The sequence below is a fragment of the Mesocricetus auratus genome, unplaced genomic scaffold, assembly GCF_017639785.1.
Source record: "Mesocricetus auratus isolate SY011 unplaced genomic scaffold, BCM_Maur_2.0 Super-Scaffold_100011, whole genome shotgun sequence".
Lineage (NCBI taxonomy): Eukaryota > Metazoa > Chordata > Mammalia > Rodentia > Cricetidae > Mesocricetus > Mesocricetus auratus.
This window is the reverse complement of record NW_024429195.1, coordinates 14,820,023-14,838,669: the sequence shown is the minus strand read 5'-3', so window position 1 is coordinate 14,838,669 and position 18,647 is coordinate 14,820,023. Positions and strand designations below refer to the sequence as shown.

Genomic DNA, 18,647 nt, shown 5'->3' with positions numbered 1-18,647 from the left:
CAATGATGATGCAAATTCTCCAGGTTTGCATCAGCCACAAGAGAAAGCTCCACCTTGGGAAAGCGCCAGCATTACTCAGCTTTTTTTTTTTTTTAACAGTAGTGGGCGTGTTGCTCAACTGACCCAAAGCATTTCCCTGAACAAAGCAGACAATTAAAGAGAGGGGCTTAACCAATCCAAAAGAAGTAAACCAGGAACAGACATTGTTGTCGTGGTGACTGTAAGCAACTCGGCTCTCAGAGGGAAAGAAAATGGAAAATGAAACAGGAAACGATTGTTTCATTTTAAGGAGTTGCTTCTTAACTTCAACACGTGCGTAAAACGTTGTATGCACAACTGTTTTGACAATAGAAAAGTGCCTTAGGGCTGCACTGTTTTCGGCAGCAAAGTTTAGACTTTATAATTTGTATTCTGCTCACCTCCCGGGTGTTTCCTAGCAACACTGTCAAATCTAATATTTACAAAGCTAGAAAGTTTCTGCACACGAGAGCCGCGGCTACGCTCAGCGCCACAAAAAACGGGCGCAATTGTTTCTTAAGACCTGTGATAGGCTGGTGTTTAAGATTGCCATCTGCCTTTGAGAAGCTGAAAGACCCCAGTGACTAGACAAAACAGTCCTTTTCTGATTCTTGTCGGCACAGAGCGGTTTCCTGAGCTAAGTAGAGGGCTCCATCATTTGCTTGTTGCTCCATCAAAAAAAAAAAAAAAAAAAAGAAAGAAAGAAAAGAAAAGAAAAAAGAAAGAAAGACTCTACTTGGAATCTTAGGCAGTACTTATAATCGCACGAAGGCACACACAGAACAAAAGCTTGTGAAGGAATTCACAATGTAATATTTGGGGAAAGTAAGGGGAATGTATATTTTAAAATGTATTAAAATCAACAAGTACTAAGTTTTAGTTAGCTCAAAGCCATAAGTTCTCAGTGACTGTAACAGAAGTACAGTGTTCATTTAAAAAAGTAACGGGATTTTTTTTACATTAGGAAATAATGAAATTTTGAGGAGATGGAGGGATTTAATCTGATTTATTGCACTACAGTGTGCACAAGTACTGAAACCTAACACCCTAACATATATACAGCTTTCCTTTTTGGTCTGTCAGTTAAAAAGTAATTTAAACATATAAAAGTGCATTAAGATTGCCGACCAGGGATAAAATATTTACATTAAAAAGATCAAAAGTAAACACTTAAACAGGAAAGTTTCTGCTTCTAACCAAGTACCTTATAAAAGCTAAATAAATACCAAGAGAAAAAGAATCTCAACTATATCATCTTTGGCTCTGGGTCCCTGTGGTTTGAATTTAATGAGAGGAATCCATCCCATGCAGTCATTATCCTGAAGCTATGTTCAGACCCATGATCAAATATGCTTTAGAATCTCAGAATAAAAACAACAGAAAATCCCTGTGGAAGGAAGGTTGGCTGCAGGGGAGTGAGGGGAGGGGAGAGGGATGGGGGGTTACAGAGACAGGAAATAACCTGGCTGGAGGTAAGGATGGGGAGGGGAGAGAGAGGAGGGTATGGGGATGACAGAGGCTGGAAATAACCATTGGAAAGGAATCCTGGAAAATGCCAGAACCTTTCTGTTAGTCCTTACCTGAGAAAATGTTCATGACATGATGACCTTATCACACAAATAACTGAGGCCACACAATTTCCCTTTTACAAGACCTACCCAAGTTAAATCTAGTCCAAATCCCTCAGAAAGGAAAGGGACTCCTCCCCTCTGCCCAAGTTCTCCTGTTCTTGCCCCAGTCTCTACCCCCATAATTCTCCTGATTAATGAACAGAAGGAGGGAGAGGAAGCTATTGTCTCCTCAAAGGGGAACATTAATTCTAAAGAAATAAGAGTTTAAAATAAAGCACTAAGCCCCAGGCAACTGTGTCCCATCCATGCCATGGCACCATACTTTGGAGACTAAATTACAAATGGTTGGACTAGTAAGACTAGGGTACTCTTCAGACAGGATGTTGGAAATATTTTAAAGGAGGAAAAATGTTATTCCAACTTTAAATAGTATTCTGCTCCTTGGCAATTTTAATAGGTATTCACGGAGAAATAATTCTGAAGTTATCCTAATAGCCAAGAAGGGGGTACTCTCCTGCATTGGACTAAGACTGAAACTTTCTTCAAAACTGCATACAGCTAATAAAAACCTCAGTACATCTCTTTGAACCTCCCATGAATTTACAAAAAAAATATACGTTTCAAAGAAAGTGGTGAATTACCTTTAAGGTTAACAAGCCTTTATAATCACTGGTGCTAACCTTATAATCTAAGAATTTGGTTGGTTTTCAAGTATGTGTATATCATAAAATAAATTCAAAGCAAATAGGTTTATTGTCTGTCTCCTGCTTCTGAGGTTATTTTGAGCACTTTAGAGACTGTTCATTAACACTTACTTAATGTTTACTCTGCTCAAGGACGGCCCCAGTTCCTAAAATCATCTCCTGCGTTGTGGTGGCTAACGCGTTACACTAAAGATGCCAGCCCATGTGTGTAAACAGAGCTGTAAAACCTAGGCGTAGCCAAGCACATAGTTATTTTTCCAGTTGTAGTGCATTGGAATGCAATCTGAGCTAACATATTTCTAAATGGAATAAGAATTACCCTTTCTTATTTGTTGGCAGTTGTAATGACAAGGACAACAACTGCAGACATGTCCCTGGCTATGTTGAAAAGGTCCCTATGGATATGTTTACAGTCCCAGTATCACAGCACTGTGTCTTCATGGCCAAGAAGGGCAGATTGGAGCTGGACCTGAAGATCTTCCATTGATCCTATCAGACACTGGGGTTCCTTACTAAGAGTGCTAACTGGTACTCCACACAAACATCATTCACACATGGATGATGGGGATGAATGTGAAGGCTTCTCATTAGAGATTATAGAAGCAGGTTGCACCATGTGATAGCCATTAGCCAGATGTGGTTACCAGTTCTGGAAATGTGTTTAAATTTAAAGTTCTATAAAATGACTTCCTTAGGAAAGAGATCATATACTTGGTGAAAGTTTGGACAACCTTCAATATAAGATAGATGAGACATATATTTGATCTGTTATGTTTGGAACAAAAACCATTCTTGATACTTCAAAGAATAAAAAAAAAGGAGTATGTATGATGAGCAGAGAGAAAAGCTCAACTAATTCTTGAACACCTCAACTTAGTACATAAGTTGAAAATTTTTTTCCTATCACAGCCAAGTATTTTATGTTCACTCTTTGTCTCTGTACATTGCTCCTCACTTATGTATGTAATTATGTGTGCACACGTGTTGCAACCATTTCCAAAGGAAAGGCTCATTTTTAGCTTCTCTATAGTTTTCAGCATCTTGACTGTTGTTAGGATGAAACAATACAAAGCCCTTACAATGACTTACAGTAGGAGTGTTTGCAAATAAAGTTTTATTAAAATACACCCATATCTACTCACTAATCTATTTCTAAAGCTTCTTTCATGTCTCAACAGCTGGTCCATTGCAAAAGAAATGAGTGGACTCCAAGGTGGAAATGTTTATTTGCCTCTAGCTTAAGAACACGCATAGAAACTCACCAGTGTTTACAATTAATATCTTCTTCTAATGCCTGTTCTTCTGTGTTCATTGTCCAATAGTTCTCATAGTAAGGTATGCTCCTGACTTGATCATTCCCTCTACCTGAAATTCTATCACTTAACATGTTCATTTTGCTAACTTACAAACCTTAAATGTTAAAATAAATTAATGTTTACCAGTTTTCTCTGGTCCTCATTAGATTGGGTGTTCCCTGGTATGGAACTGAGTTTACGGTTCTGTGTCCTGAAATGGTTAGTCTACTATGGAGTAGAAACCAATAAGTACATTTTATAATCATTAACTCCAGTACTATAAGCAATACTGGGAAAGGAAAATGTGGGGCTCTGGGACAGGGTGGGGAAATGAAAGAGCTAAGTCATGACCAGCCGTGCTAAAAGGTTGATGTGTAATATACAGAAATGTAAACTACAACTATAGAAAAGTATTATTTAGAGATTTGGAGATAAACCACGAGAGGGGGACAATCACCCCAGGAAGAAATACTTTTGTCCCTGAGGAACAAGAAGGAGCACTCCTGGGGAGTGATAAAAAGCAAGGACATCTGTTCATTTCTTAATCCTTTTAGAATACCACGTTCTTACTGATTGATAACAAATAACACAAAAACAGACAAAATAACATGAAACTAAAGAGTGATCAAAGTGGTTTCTAAGGTCATTTTACTTGGAGAAAAGAGAGGTGGGGTTATTTATCTGTGTTAACAAATTGAAGGTAAATCACTAAATGGAAAGAAAAAGGGAGAGAGAGGAGAGGGACAGAAGATGAGGTGGAAAGGAGGGGAAGGAGGAGGGGGGAGAAGGAGGAAGGGTGTAAGGGGGAAGGGAGCAATAAGGAATGAAGGGACAAAAGAATGAGAGAAAAGGAAAACAGGGAAGAAGGAAAGAAGAGACCAGGAAATGAGAGAGGAAGAGAAGGAAGATGGAAAAAGAACAGTAGAAGGAGGAAAAGAGAGTGATGAGATGGGGAGGAAAAGATGGTAGAAAAAGAGGAGGAGGAAGGAAAAGAGTGGGAGTGAGGAAAGGAGAAAAAAGATAAACCAAGCAAAGAAATTCATGACTCCGAAGCCATAAAAAAGAATAAACTAATACTAAAAACCTCATTAATTCTAAGTTATAACCAGGAATGTTAACAAAAGATGTAAGGAGAAAGCAAAGCAAGTTTTAAAATGACTGAAACCAGTGGCCAAGTACATAAATCATATACTAGTACAGTTAAATGGGTTACATTCACCCAGGAATGAACTACATGATTTTGTTTTGTGTTTTTCAATGTCCACCTACAGTCTAATTTAAAAAACATGAAATTAAACAAGATAATTTTTGTCAAAAATTGTCAGGGAGGAAAAGAGTCATTGGTCAGATAAAAAATCTTTACGTGTTGAGGAACAAACATGACAGAATTAAAAGGACAGTAATTCATGGTTACTGCTGAAGCACTCCTTACATTGCCCTCAAATTCATGAAAACAATGAGAAAAGCAGCTTTGGATTGCAGCAGAGTTCTTGTTTGAGCTACATCTCTTCTTCTCCTGCCCCACCCTTTTTTTCTTATTCTCTAATTTATGGTCTGCTTTGCCCCTGCCATATCTTAGATCTTCTCTGAGGACCAACTTGGACTGCTGGAGCCACTATTCCCATGGTAGTAGAATTTCAAAATAGCTAGGAAAACACTAGCCAATGATTCCCTGACCTGAGATTGTGAAAATCTAACACTCTTGAATGGAGATAAAATGTAAGACATCCTTTACCGTGTGAGTTCATCTTGCAGAATCACAGTGATGGAATTAGACATTTTTTTTGTCTCCTCCCACCCTCTCCAACCTCTCTCCTGCCTCCCCTGGTTCCTCCACTCCTGACTGGTGTTCCTGGAAGCATTTCCTTAGCAAATATTTTGTGTTTGATTCCTCATCTCGTTGTCTTTTCCTAGAGAACCCTGCTACTGGGGTTGTCTAAAATGAATCCGCTAAGGAAAGGAGCCCGGGTTTACTCACATGCTGGTCACTTGGCAATAATGCCTGACTCACAAAAGATTGTTGCCAGCTCTTGATAGGTTGTGATGTTACTATTTCAAAGACTTTCACCTGGAAAGAATAAGAACAGAATAGACTTACCAAGGGATGTATTCCTGTGTGAAGTTCCTTTATTTGGGAGTACTAAAGGCAATGCAGTTAATATCAGCAGTAGACAAATCCATAGTCAATATTGTCCTTAAACATAGTATATGCGTTCACTTACTAGTCATTTCGATTAAATAAAAGATAGAACTAAAGCATGAAAATGTAATGATGTGAGAAACATGGATGAGCTTTGATGTAAAAATAAAATTGAACCGATGCACATATACAATAGACACAAAATCATAGCAGATCAATTTAAAAACAAAACCATAAAACATGGTGGTGTTCTCTTAGAATGTATAGTGCAGATTTATCTAACCAAGAAACTCTCAGAAAAAAGTAGCCTTACTGTGTTTTATTCTAAATCCACATAACACAACAAGTAAGAAATAAAATGGGAATTATACACTTAGCCACACAGTCAAACGTTTCTAGTCTCTTTAAATGTAACTTAGTCACACAAAGTGTTCTCATTCCATTCTGCTGTTATGATAAATACCATGGCAAAAAGTAGTTTAGGGGAGGAAACATTTTATTTTTGCTTACTAGATATAGTTCATCATTGAGGGAAGTCAGGCAAGCAAGTCAAGGCAGGAGCTGAAGCAGAAACCATGGAGGATTTCTGCTTGCTGGACTGCTTATAGCTTCGTGCTTAGACAGTTTTCTTATACAGCCCAGTATCAGCCGTCCAGGGAGTGATGCTGCTCACAGTGAGATGGACATACTCTATCAGTTAATCACCCAGACTATTCCTCAAAGAGGTGCCATATTCTGACCTACACCAGACAATTCCTCAAATGAGTTACCCTTCTCAGATGACTCTAGGCTCAAGTTGACAGTTATAACACAGACACAATGTAATAAGCAAATGACAAACAGCGCTATAAAAATTAGCACTTATACCTATGAAAACAGACTCAACCTTATTTGTACTGAGAGAAACAAAATTGCAGTCATGCACGTCCTCAGTCACCCATGAATGTGGCCATGGAGCTGTCTTCTTGAAGCTGCATCAATCTGCCAAACATGAAAAAGAAACTGACTGAAATGAATTCTTACATGTTACATATTTCTAATGATAAATAAAGTTTACTTAGGGGAGAGATGAAGGAGAGAAGGGAAGTTCTTCAAAGGACACCAGTTTATATACTTTAACTGAATGAGAGAAACCATGTAGGGTGGCTCACCACATAATCCAAGGATTCTAGAGGCTGATACAGAAGGACTTCACCCAGTTCAAAACCAGCCGAGGTTATATAGTGAGGTCGTCCTGGGTGACAGAGTGAGAAAATAAACAACAGAGGGAAGAGATTGGAAAATGTGGAACTTTCTATATTAATGCAATCATTGATCAGGCAAATACCACAAACCACTGGGTAAAACTTGGAAAAGAATATTCATGTAATTTTGAATATTTGTGCAGAGATTATCCATACATTTTCAAAAGAGAAAGCTTATCTTTACAACAGAGAGGTCAATTTACCCTTTCTCGGGTAACCAAAGTAATTGATTGACACAGATAGTTAAACATAAAAATATTAATAACTCTCAGCCATTTTAGACTCCTCTATTGAGAATTCTCTATTTAGTTCTGTAGCCCACTTTTTAAGAGGATCCTTTGGTGTTTTGGAGACTTGCTTCTTGAGTTCTTTGTAAATTTTGGAGATCAGCCCTCTGTCAGATGTGGGGCTAGTGAATATCTTTTCCCATTCTGTGGGCTGTCTTTTTGTCTTGCTGACTGTTCCACTATGTTCATAGCAGCATTATTTGTAATAGCCAGAACTTGGAAGCAACCTAGATGCCCCTCAACCGAAGAGTGGATAGAGAAAAGGTGGTACATTTACACAATGGAGTACTATTCAGTAGAAAAAAACAATGGAATCCTGAAATTTTCAGGCAAATGGATGGCCCTAGAAGAAACCATCCTGAGCAAGGTAACCCAGTCACAAAAAGAGAAACATGACATATACTCTCTCATATATGGATTTTAGACAAAGATCTGGGGAGTGCCACCCTATAATCCTATGGCCAGAGAGTCTAGGAAACAGAACCTTCATTCAGTGGCTGATGGAAGAAGAGGCAGACTCCCACAGCTAAGCACTGAGCTGAACTCAAGAAATCCAGTTACAGAGAGGGAGGACTGATGACCAAAGGGATTAAGACTGGGCTGGTTTAACCCTAAGAAACAGCTGACCTAACAAGGCTTAGCTCTTGAATCCCAGATTGATGGCTGGGAATCCAGCATGGGACTGATCAAGACCCTCTGAATGTGGGTGTCAGTGAGGAAGCCTAGGTAGTCTATTGAGCCTTGGGTAGTAGATCAGTATTTATCCCAGGTATACAAATGGACTTTGTGCACCCATCCAACAATGAGACATGCACTCTCACCCTGGACTCTTGAGGGAGGGTCTAGACCCTGCCCTGGATGATATGACAGACTATGGACACCCCCATGGAGGGCCTCACCCTCCCTGGGGAAAGGAAGGGATATTGGAGTGGTAGGTGGGAGGACGTGGGAGGAGGGGATGGAAAGGGAGAGGAACTAGAATTGACATGTGAAGCAACCTTGTTTCTAATTTAAATTTAAATTTAAAAATAAAATATAAAAAATATTAATAACTCAATAATATCTATGTACAATTCTTGTCAAAAATGTAGAGTCTGAATCAAGGAGAGCAAACAATAAAAGAAATTCAGAACATGGGGAAAATTTGTTCTACAGACTGTCTAGTGTTTTCAAAATATTCAGTATAACGAAAAATGAAAGAGGAAGAATAATCTAGATAAAAACAAAGCTATCATAACAAAAATAAACTTCAGAAAACTTAAACTTCAAATATTAAGAAAATAAGCTTGAGGAAATATGGATAAGAATTATAAACCCAAGTAATTCATGGGAATACTATGAGTTTTCTTACATGATCATAAAACTGTGATTTCATAGGAGAACACTGTTCCAGATATACAAAATAAATATAACATGTATACAACATATACAATTACTAACAAATGACTTACTTAATCCAATGTGTTAAGTATGGAAGAGACAAATGCCATACATCTTACAGTTTTAACAAAGATTTGTAAATTGTTCTAATCATAATCCAAAACAAAAGATGTATTGTCAAAAGCACAATAAAGTTCTAAATACTTTATTTAAAAGCTTAAATGATCTCCTTCTTATTAATAGAGGTAAATTTGTGAAACATGATGTGCACTAATAGGAAACTAATGTAAGAAGGGTAAAAACATGACTGTGTATGATCTCTGTATAGATGGGGGAACGTGTAGCTATTTCCTGTAAATAGCTTTTGGGGTAAGAAGGAAACTCATAAGACTCAGGAAGCTAACAAAATTTACAAGACTTAGAAAGTTACAAGGTTCACGGGGTCTCTCCCCAAGTCAGAGAAGCAGTAAAACATTGCTGAGAAGAGGCAGCATTTCAGTGGGACAGTCTCCCAGTCCTGCAGAGATCTCCAGGGACGAAGCTTCCACAAGTCATCACCCTTGCTAGAGTGGCCTTTCCCTGGACAGAGATGCTTTTGAGTCATCAAGCTCCTATATGTGACCTTTTTCCCTGCTATAAGTAACCCCAACAAATTCATGGGCTCACTAAAAGTCAGGCCTGAGGTGAAGCATCTCTTTCATCTGTCATCAGCTGTATCTTGGGTAAATAGATGCTTGCTCACATCTCCCAAGGAAAAGTCACACAACATGGACATAAGAAGAGAAAACTTTTAACTTGGTACAATATTTGTTCTGTCTGATATTTAACTATCCTTAAATTAGCAATTATCTTTGACAACAACAAATAAGTTTAAAGAGAGCAATGAAAAAGTGAAGAGAATGAGGAGAAAATGGGATGGGGTGAAAACAAAACCAAGTGTAAATACAATGATGAGAAATCACAGGAACAGCAACTACTTTTCTGAAAGCCAGGAAATTAACCATGTGTTGGTCAGCATAGGTAAAAGCAAAAGGAGACAAGACATAGAAAAATGCACATGATAACTCACAACAAAGTATAGATTTGAAAGTATAATTGCTATGAATGCAACGAAACATTTAGAAAACTAATTTAAAATAATTTTTAAACCTATCATTACTAATGTGAACCAGAATAAATAGAAAAATTGAGTGAAATTCTTTATTGGTTGGAATTAATCAATAGTTTAAAATCATATTGCACAGTATTTAGATTGGGAAGTTTTACAGGGGTTTCTATAAACACTTCAAGGATATACAATTCCTATTTTATGTAAACTGCCACTCCAAATAATACATCATATAGACTCCCTTTCATAATGGCATGTTTAGTTAAATATCAAAAGGTAGAAAAACTAGTAAAAACAAGGTCAATGAGAACCCAACGTTAAACAAATACAAATGTATGCTATACTGTTAATAATAAATAAATAAATGATTTGCACATGAGAGAAAGTCATAAAATCTGTGATTTATAAGGATATATGTGCGAATATGTAACAAAAGTGACTCAAGTGAAAACAAATAACGGATTATTCACAGATTAGTAACAAAGAGAAAACACAAAAACTACCTTCATATATAAACCACTAGTCCACCTTTATCAATAGTAAATACTGGCTGAAAGAACAATGTTGCTTGTGAAAATCCAGCAGGATGGACCTACCTGAAGTCCAGGGAACAAGCAGAAAGCACAGTTAAGATGCCCCTCAGCTATGTCAGCCACAGCCTGCAGCAGGAATGGCTGGTCATGTTCTCCAGTCATGGACTCTAACCCATGATGAGATGAACAAGCTCTGTGGGATTTCGTTTTGTATACCATGCTCTTCCCAGATCTAGCCTGACACAAAGAATGCTGAAGCGATCGGCATCCGAGCTGCATCTGGGCATTCGCCAGCCAGCAACTGCCCATCTACAAGTTTATCTCACCAACCCCGACTCCTGATTACAAGTTACAGTCCTCTAGACCTAGACACTAACAAAACAGCTCATCTTCTCTCCTCAGCCCTCTCCTGGCCAACATACTCCTACTGAAGACAGAACAGAGAAAAATGGAGGGGAAAAAAAACAAACAAACAAAAACCTCAGACATGTGTCGCATATGTAATACACAAGACCATATAGTGTTACCTAAAACACATCAATCATAAAATATTTCAGGAAAGAAATATAGAGATCGTGTTTTCTGGTTACACCTACACCAGAAAACTGAAAGTAAGAAAATTAGAGTCTCCATTCAAATCTCTGGTCAAAAATACACGGTAATTGATTTAATAACGCTTAGAGATTAAGGAAAAGTAACAATATTAAGTCTAATATAACAATAAGCCCAATGATTGGAGTTAGTTAAGAAAGTGAAATAGAAAATAAAAACAAAATACAGAAGCTCAATGAACTCTCTTTGAAAAGTGACAAAATAAAAGTAAACCCATAACAATATTAGTATTAATAAAAAGAGACATAATAGTATAAATAATAGGTGATTAATTAAGGGGGATCAGGTAGATGGCTGAGCAGATAAAGGTGCTTGTACCAAGCCTGATGACATGAGATCCCTGAAAATTCATGGCGGAAGGCAAGAACCAACTTCAAATAGTTCTCTGTCTTCTACATGTGGAACATGAATTCATCCCTACCCTAAAGGCCTCCTCCACCCATTCTCTTTCCCTCCTTCCCTCTCCTTCCCTCTCTCTCTCTCTCTCTGTCTCTCTCTCTCTCTCTCTCTCGCTCTCTCTCTCTCTGTCTCTCACACACACACACACACAAATTGAAAATAAATAAAATGCTATTAAAGTATTTAAAAAATAAAAAGGAACTACTACTCAACTCAGCCTTACTGGATTTAAATCCTAGAAGAGACAAATGGACCAACTGCTCAAACTTCATCAAACAATACTGACTTTTGACATTGTCAAATGCTAAGATTAACCAGCTCTCTATTTTCCTTAACTTATGTAAAATTAACACAAGACCAAAAATGCTTCATAGCAGACTCTTACAATTGTTTTTAAATATCAGTATAATGAAAAGTTGCATATTCTAAACCTTGTTAGTTGTAGCTTTAATAAAAGAATGCCTTAGAGGAAGTAGTCCTGAGAGGAATGATCAAAAATCTACATATCACAAACAATTCAAATCCCTTACAACTGAAAGATGTTAACTGATTGTGTTCTATTCACAAAGCAGAGTGTGAAAACAAACTCTACAACTTCATGGAAAACCACAGTGATGCGTATCATAATGTTGAGTGAAGTCTGACGACCATTCAAATTATCTAGCAAGTAAAATCAAGGTGCACACAGAAACACATGAATAGTTCCTACAGGGAAAGGAAAATCACAGGAGATAGGGCACAAAAGGAGGGGACATAAAGCTTCATGGGTGTCCATGACAGTATTTTCGAACAGGAAAATAAATTTATGGCTATCCATCTTGGACTAATCTTTCTGTTGCAACAAACCTAGAGATAGAATTCTCTGTGTCAGAGATCCTAGAAGAAAATAAAAGGTGACTGCATTGTGTTGGTTTTAGATACTTTTCTCATTGCTCTGACAAAGTTCCTCACAAATCCAACTTAGTAGGAAAGAGTTTATTTTAACTCAGTTTAAGGCAACACAGTATAATACAGTGGGGAAGGTACACAGTGTAATACAGTGGGGAAGGTACACAGTGTAATACAGTGGGGAAGTCCATGCAGTGTAATACAGTGGGGAAGCCACGCAGTGTAACACAGTGAGGAAGCCACTCAGTGTAACACAGTGGGGAAGCCACGCAGTGTAATACAGTGGGGAAGCCACACAGTGTAATACAGTGGGGAAGGCACACAGTGTAATACAGTGGGGAAGCCACGCAGTGTAATACAGTGGGGAAGCAATGCAGTGTAACACAGTGGGGAAGCCACACAGTGTAATACAGTGGGGAAGGCACACAGTGTAATACAGTGGGGAAGTCACGCAGTGTAATACAGTGGGGAATCAATGCAGTGTAACACAGTGGGGAAGCCACGCAGTGTAATACAGTGGGGAAGCCACACAGTGTAATACAGTGGGGAAGTCCATGCAGTGTAATACAGTGGGGAAGCCACGCAGTGTAATACAGTGGGGAAGCAATGCAGTGTAACACAGTGGGGAAGCCACACAGTGTAATACAGTGGGGAAGGCACACAGTGTAATACAGTGGGGAAGCCACGCAGTGTAATACAGTGGGGAATCAATGCAGTGTAACACAGTGGGGAAGCCACGCAGTGTAATACAGTGGGGAAGCCACGCAGTGTAATACAGTGGGGAAGTCCATGCAGTGTAATACAGTGGGGAAGTCCATGCAGTGTAATACAGTGGGGAAGCCACACAGTGTAATACAGTGGGGAAGTCCATGCAGTGTAATACAGTGGGGAAGCCACACAGTGTAATACAGTGGGGAAGCCACGCAGTGTAATACAGTGGGGAAGTCCATGCAGTGTAATACAGTGGGGAAGCCACACAGTGTAATACAGTGGGGAAGCCACACAGTGTAATACAGTGGGGAAGGCCACGCAGTGTAATACAGTGGGGAAGCCACACAGTGTAATACAGTGGGGAAGCCACACAGTGTAATACAGTGGGGAAGCCACGCAGTGTAATACATTAGGGAAGCCACGCAGTGTAACACAGTGGGGAAGTCCATGCAGTGTAATACAGTGGGGAAGCCACACAGTGTAATACAGTGGGGAAGCCACACAGTGTAATACAGTGGGGAAGGCCACGCAGTGTAATAGTGGGGAAGCCACGCAGTGTAACACAGTGGGGAAGCCACGCAGTGTAATACAGTAGGGAAGGCATGATGGTGGAATGGGAAGGGTCAGGTCACACTGCATCAGTTCTCAGCTGGTGCTCAGCTCACTTCCTCTATTCTTTCTACTTCATTTTTCTAGCATCTAAATCCAAGGAGTTGTGCTTCTTACATTAAAGTGGGGACTTTTCCCCTAGGTTCAATCTCTCCATGAACAATATGACTGACATGTCCAAACCCAATCAAGTTGGCAAAGAAAATACATCATGATGTGTGCCTTTGGTTCCATAATTACTGATATTTTTCAATGTCAGACAGAGAACCTAGGGCTTTGTGCATGCTAGGCAAATGCTCTACCACTGAGCCACCACCCCAAACTTTCATAACAAGTTCAAGTCAGCCAGCTATTTTACACAAGGAAAAGAAAAAAGCTAGCCTTTTCTTCTCACAAGTTGGCAAAGTTTTAAGACAGATAATGTCCATGTATTTGTAAGAATGTGGAGGAAAATAAACTTGAATATTGACCAAAGAGTATAAATCTACACAAAGACTTTATGAAGCCATCTAGAAATATCTAGAAAAACTGAAGTTGTATAGTTATTATAAATTAGAAATGCCATCAGAAAATGCCATGTAAAAATTCTATGTAGGTGTTCAGGACACAAAAACCTTTCTTAGCAGCAAACACCATAAGAAGCACTGTAAGAGATTCAATGCACTGTGTGCTTTGTCCCTACTACTGAAACCAATGAACTAAATTTGCATGTGTTAATATCCAAAAAGCATCATGTTAAATAGAAAAGTAAGTTACACTCAGCATGGACCCATCTCTGTTAAAGCTAAAAGCACACAATTTTGCATGTTGTTTATGAATCCATACTAGAAGATCAAGGATTTCCATGAGGATTCACCAGCTCCCAAAGGATGCTACCTTTGAGGAGGGATGAGACAAGAAGGGGACAGGAAAAGGTTTTGCTGTGATCTATGTATATGTTTCTTAAAAGTGAAAAGTACACCTCCAGGTTGTTGGGGAAGTCTTATGCTAATAAAGCACTGTCTGGCCAATAGGAATCTAGATAGGTGGGGCTAGGAATCCAGGAGGATTCTGGGTAGGAGAAACACAGGAGAGTCAACATGTAACCGCCATGGGGGTAGGAGCCCAGAACTATTCTCCGGTAAGAGACATACTTAGATTAACAATTATGGGGTAATTACTTAAGGCAGAGCTAGCCAGTAAGAGACAAGCAAGGCCAACAGCTTCATAATTAATACAGCGTCTTGTGTGTTTATTTGGGACTGATGCGGATCTAGAACCAGGCTGGCGGCAGGCAGGCGACTGGTGGTTCTGCAGCAAGGAAAAGCTTCTCGTAACATAATGGTGTCAGGAAGTGGGATCATGAATTTCCACGCAAAATAACAAAAGCTTTAAAGGAATTTTAGAAACAGAAGAACAGAGAGAAGCACAGATTTTTGGTAGCAGCATTTTTCTCAGGTGTGCTCTGTTTTGCTAACGACAAGCCGAGATTCACGTGGCTCGCTTACGGGAGTCTTCCTGACTCGGCATAAAAAAAAAAAAAAAAAAAAAGCAAGATTGTTTTAAGAGACTCTGCTAACGATTGAAAAGTGTGTATGTACAGCTGGAAGTGGCAGCTTTGCTGGAGGTCAGCATGGACTGAGGAGGTAAGATGGAATCATGCTTACGCCCGCCATCTTGGAAAAAAAAAAAAAGAGGCAGTTTAAAACAGCCGCGGTTTTACAGATAAGACACGTGGCCAGAAAAACATAAAGATTTACAGTAAAGTCAGACTTGGATGAACAAAACCTTTAAAGGTTTACAGTGTGTTTAAAAATATACGTGAGATTGAGAGAGAAAATGAAACTGCAAAGTGGTAAATAAATACAAAAGCTGGCGTTGTGGTGGCGCACGCCGGTAGGAATTGCTCCAGAGGCAGAGGCAGGCGGATTTCCAAAGAGACACCCTGTCTCAGAGAAAAAGAAATAAAAGTGAAAGAAATAAAGTAATAATAAATAAATAAGCCACGTAAAGATGGAAAATACACAGAGAGTCTGGATATTGTACGCTATTGTGTTTTTCAATTTTTTAATTGCTCAGGAAGGAACAGCTGCTAAAGTACACTTGATTATAAATGCTGCTAAATTAATCCAACTTCTATCTTTTGAAAATGACTTGACTTCAAAATTTAAGTATAAGGATATGTTACTCGGAAAAGGAGTTTTTGCTTATGTTTCTACAGAAAATGAAAAGCTGAGAATTCCTTCCAGGCTTCTGTGGTTTCACGAACCAAGACCCCCGGAAGCAGTGGACCAGGTGTTCCAACGACTGAGACAGTTAAGATGATGGAGCTTTACAGACCCCGAAAATACGGACTTATACAGGTTTCTGAGTTTTGTCATGATCCCCATGGTGTGAACAGCGCCCCCTTCCAGCAGGAAGCAGTTTGGAATGAGCGACGTCCCAATTCCCATCTTGTTTATAAAACTTTGTTTTCATTTAAATGGGATTGTTTATAATTGGCTAGTGATCACAGCCAATCTTTTTTAATGGTAAAAAGGGGAATTATGGTATGGGTATTGTTTTTCATTTATTGAGACAAAATCAAGGTCAATTTTGTGATGCTTATATTTCTCCTCTTGATTAAGTATTGTGCTTATACTGATCTTTTACAACGTAATGCATAATTGAATACAGACTATAGACAGTTACTTATAATAGAATTTCTATTTACATAAGTAGGTTTCTAGATATACAGAAATATATTTGAGATGGACAGTCTTCAAACCTCTCAAAGACCTTCAGAACATGGCATTTAAAATGGTTTAGGGCTTTTCTTGACAATGAGAAATGTCTGCTCCTGGCAGCACCAATTACGTCTGAGAGGAAGATGGGCATCGAAGAAACTTGTTATGGAGTTTGCTTTCAACATGGCAAGATTAGCCATTTGGGCAAGAAACTGCTCTTGCCTGTACTGCTTGACTGTTGTTGTATAATCTGGACATGCAGAACCCACAGGAAAATGACTGGTGAACTCAGTCTTACAGGGTTCCTGCTTCATGGAAGAGTCTAGGAGACGTTCTGCAGGACACAGAGAAATGACTGACAGACTGCCAGCGCAGATGGACAGTTTGAAATTTCCTGCTTTGCTGAGAAGTGTTCCAGACACATTGTGGCCTATGGGCTGAAGATGGATGCCCCAACATTACAGAGGAACTTTGGGTGACTGTCCAGGTAGCAAGATGTCTCTGTCAATCCTAGTGTTTATATATTATCCTTCTGTGGTCTTTGATGGAGTTGAAGACAGATAGTTATAGTTTTCCTTAGTTATGATAAGAGATAAGCTACATATAGAACTTTAGACTCACAAGGATGGGATGGATGATATTTTCTTTAGATCTTGCTAAATGTTAATAGACAAAATGTTGTAACTGTGTTCTTACTTGATAACTGTTCTGTCATATACAATTTGACTATGTTAAAGTTAAGACCTTTCTTTTTGTTTAAACAGAAAAGAGGAGATGTTGGGGAAGTCTTATGCTAATAAAGCACTGTCTGGCCAATAGGAATCTAGATAGGTGGGGCTAGGAATCCAGGAGGATTCTGGGTAGGAGAAACACAAGAGAGTCAACATGTAACCGCCATGGGGGTAGGAGCCCAGAACTATTCTCCGGTAAGAGACATACTTAGATTAACAATTATGGGGTAATTACTTAAGGCAGAGGTAGCCAGTAAGAGACAAGCAAGGCCAACAGCTTCATAATTAATACAGCGTCTTGTGTGTTTATTTGGGACTGATGCGGATCTAGAACCAGGCGGGCGGAATGGTTTCTCACAAGGAAAAGCTTCTCGTAACACCAGGTCAGGGAAATGTGCACATTGCTGTCAGTTAAACCCACATCCTGTGTTGGCTATATTATCTGTAAATGGTTTTGCCTATGGTATTTGATTATATCTTTCATAAACCTGAACTGAATGGGATTGTGTGACAATTTAGTGTGACACCTGCAACCCTGCTAACGTCCCAGTGAGCATCTCCCTTCCCAGAAGGATTCTGCACACACCAACAAAGCAACCACTGGAATCTATGGAATTGCTTATGTGTCCAGTCTTGCCTGAAATTACCACACTCACCTAAGCCTAAATTCCAGCTCGTAAAGAGGAAAAAAGCTTGGAGGAAAACACCTAGGCTCCTGGAGAATGAAAGAATGGGCACTGTTTCTTTTGTAGTAGATTATTAGGATTATATTAAGCAAAGTCAAATCATCCATAAACAAGCATTTCAGAAGTCCTTTAGTCCATAAGAGTTCTCTCTTAACATCTTGAAGTGGGGGTGCCATCCTTTTAAAAGGCATGCATACTCCACAAAAATATATGAAAGCTATAAAAATACTATTGAGAGGAGTACGAATGCGAGTCATATGAATACCATAACTCATACGATGTTTCTGTCTCACAGCTTCAGACTGCTAAGGAATCACGGGTCTCGATTTCCATCAAATTATGAGTCATCCCACTGTAATCACAAGCAAGTCTCAACCTGGCCCTGCAATCCTTGTTCTCGAGCAGCAGGAAATCTTACAATCTCTGGAAAGGGCCCACCCTTCAATGCTATGAGCAGCAGATAGACACTGTGACTAATGGGGTCATTTGTCAGGGCCTGGTGCTACATACTTCATCCTGGCAAAATGCTTTTCCGAGGAGTTAACCGGAGGAAATGGCTACAAATAAGAGCATTACCAGAAGAGAAAGATTGAGGACTGCAGTCTCTAACATAAATAGATTCATGCCTATTATCTATTAAAAGGCACAAAACTACTCATAGTCATTGTGAGCTATACGTATACAAAATGAAATTCAGGACTAAAATTGCTTAGTTAAATGATTCGCTGTGACAGGTGTTTCAAAAAATTACAAATAAATTCTGAATCTATCAAAAAAATCCTGTGTAGTTGTTTTTCTAACCTTGAATTATTTTTATCTGCTTATATTAATAATTAATGGAAGAATTAATTTAACTACGCAAGTTTTCGTCCTGCTTCAACATTTTTGAATGGTATATGATGTCCTAAGTGGGAGCACTCAATGTAGATGTGCAGTGTGAAGTCAGTCTGTGCTCCTTCCTGAGCACCTGCCCATCTATTTACTCCTTTGGCAAACCTCTTACAACTCTTCCCTGTGTAGGCGGAA

At 39.0% G+C, this 18,647-nt stretch overlaps 1 long non-coding RNA gene across 1 annotated transcript; it reads left to right on the top strand.

Moving 5' to 3' along the window:
- Positions 1-14,578: 14,578 nt before the first annotated feature.
- Positions 14,579-18,399, top strand: LOC121143056. Its single transcript, XR_005880190.1, has 2 exons — positions 14,579-14,619; positions 17,917-18,399. It is a non-coding gene; the product is annotated as an uncharacterized LOC121143056 (long non-coding RNA).
- The last annotated feature ends 248 nt before the right edge of the window (positions 18,400-18,647 follow it).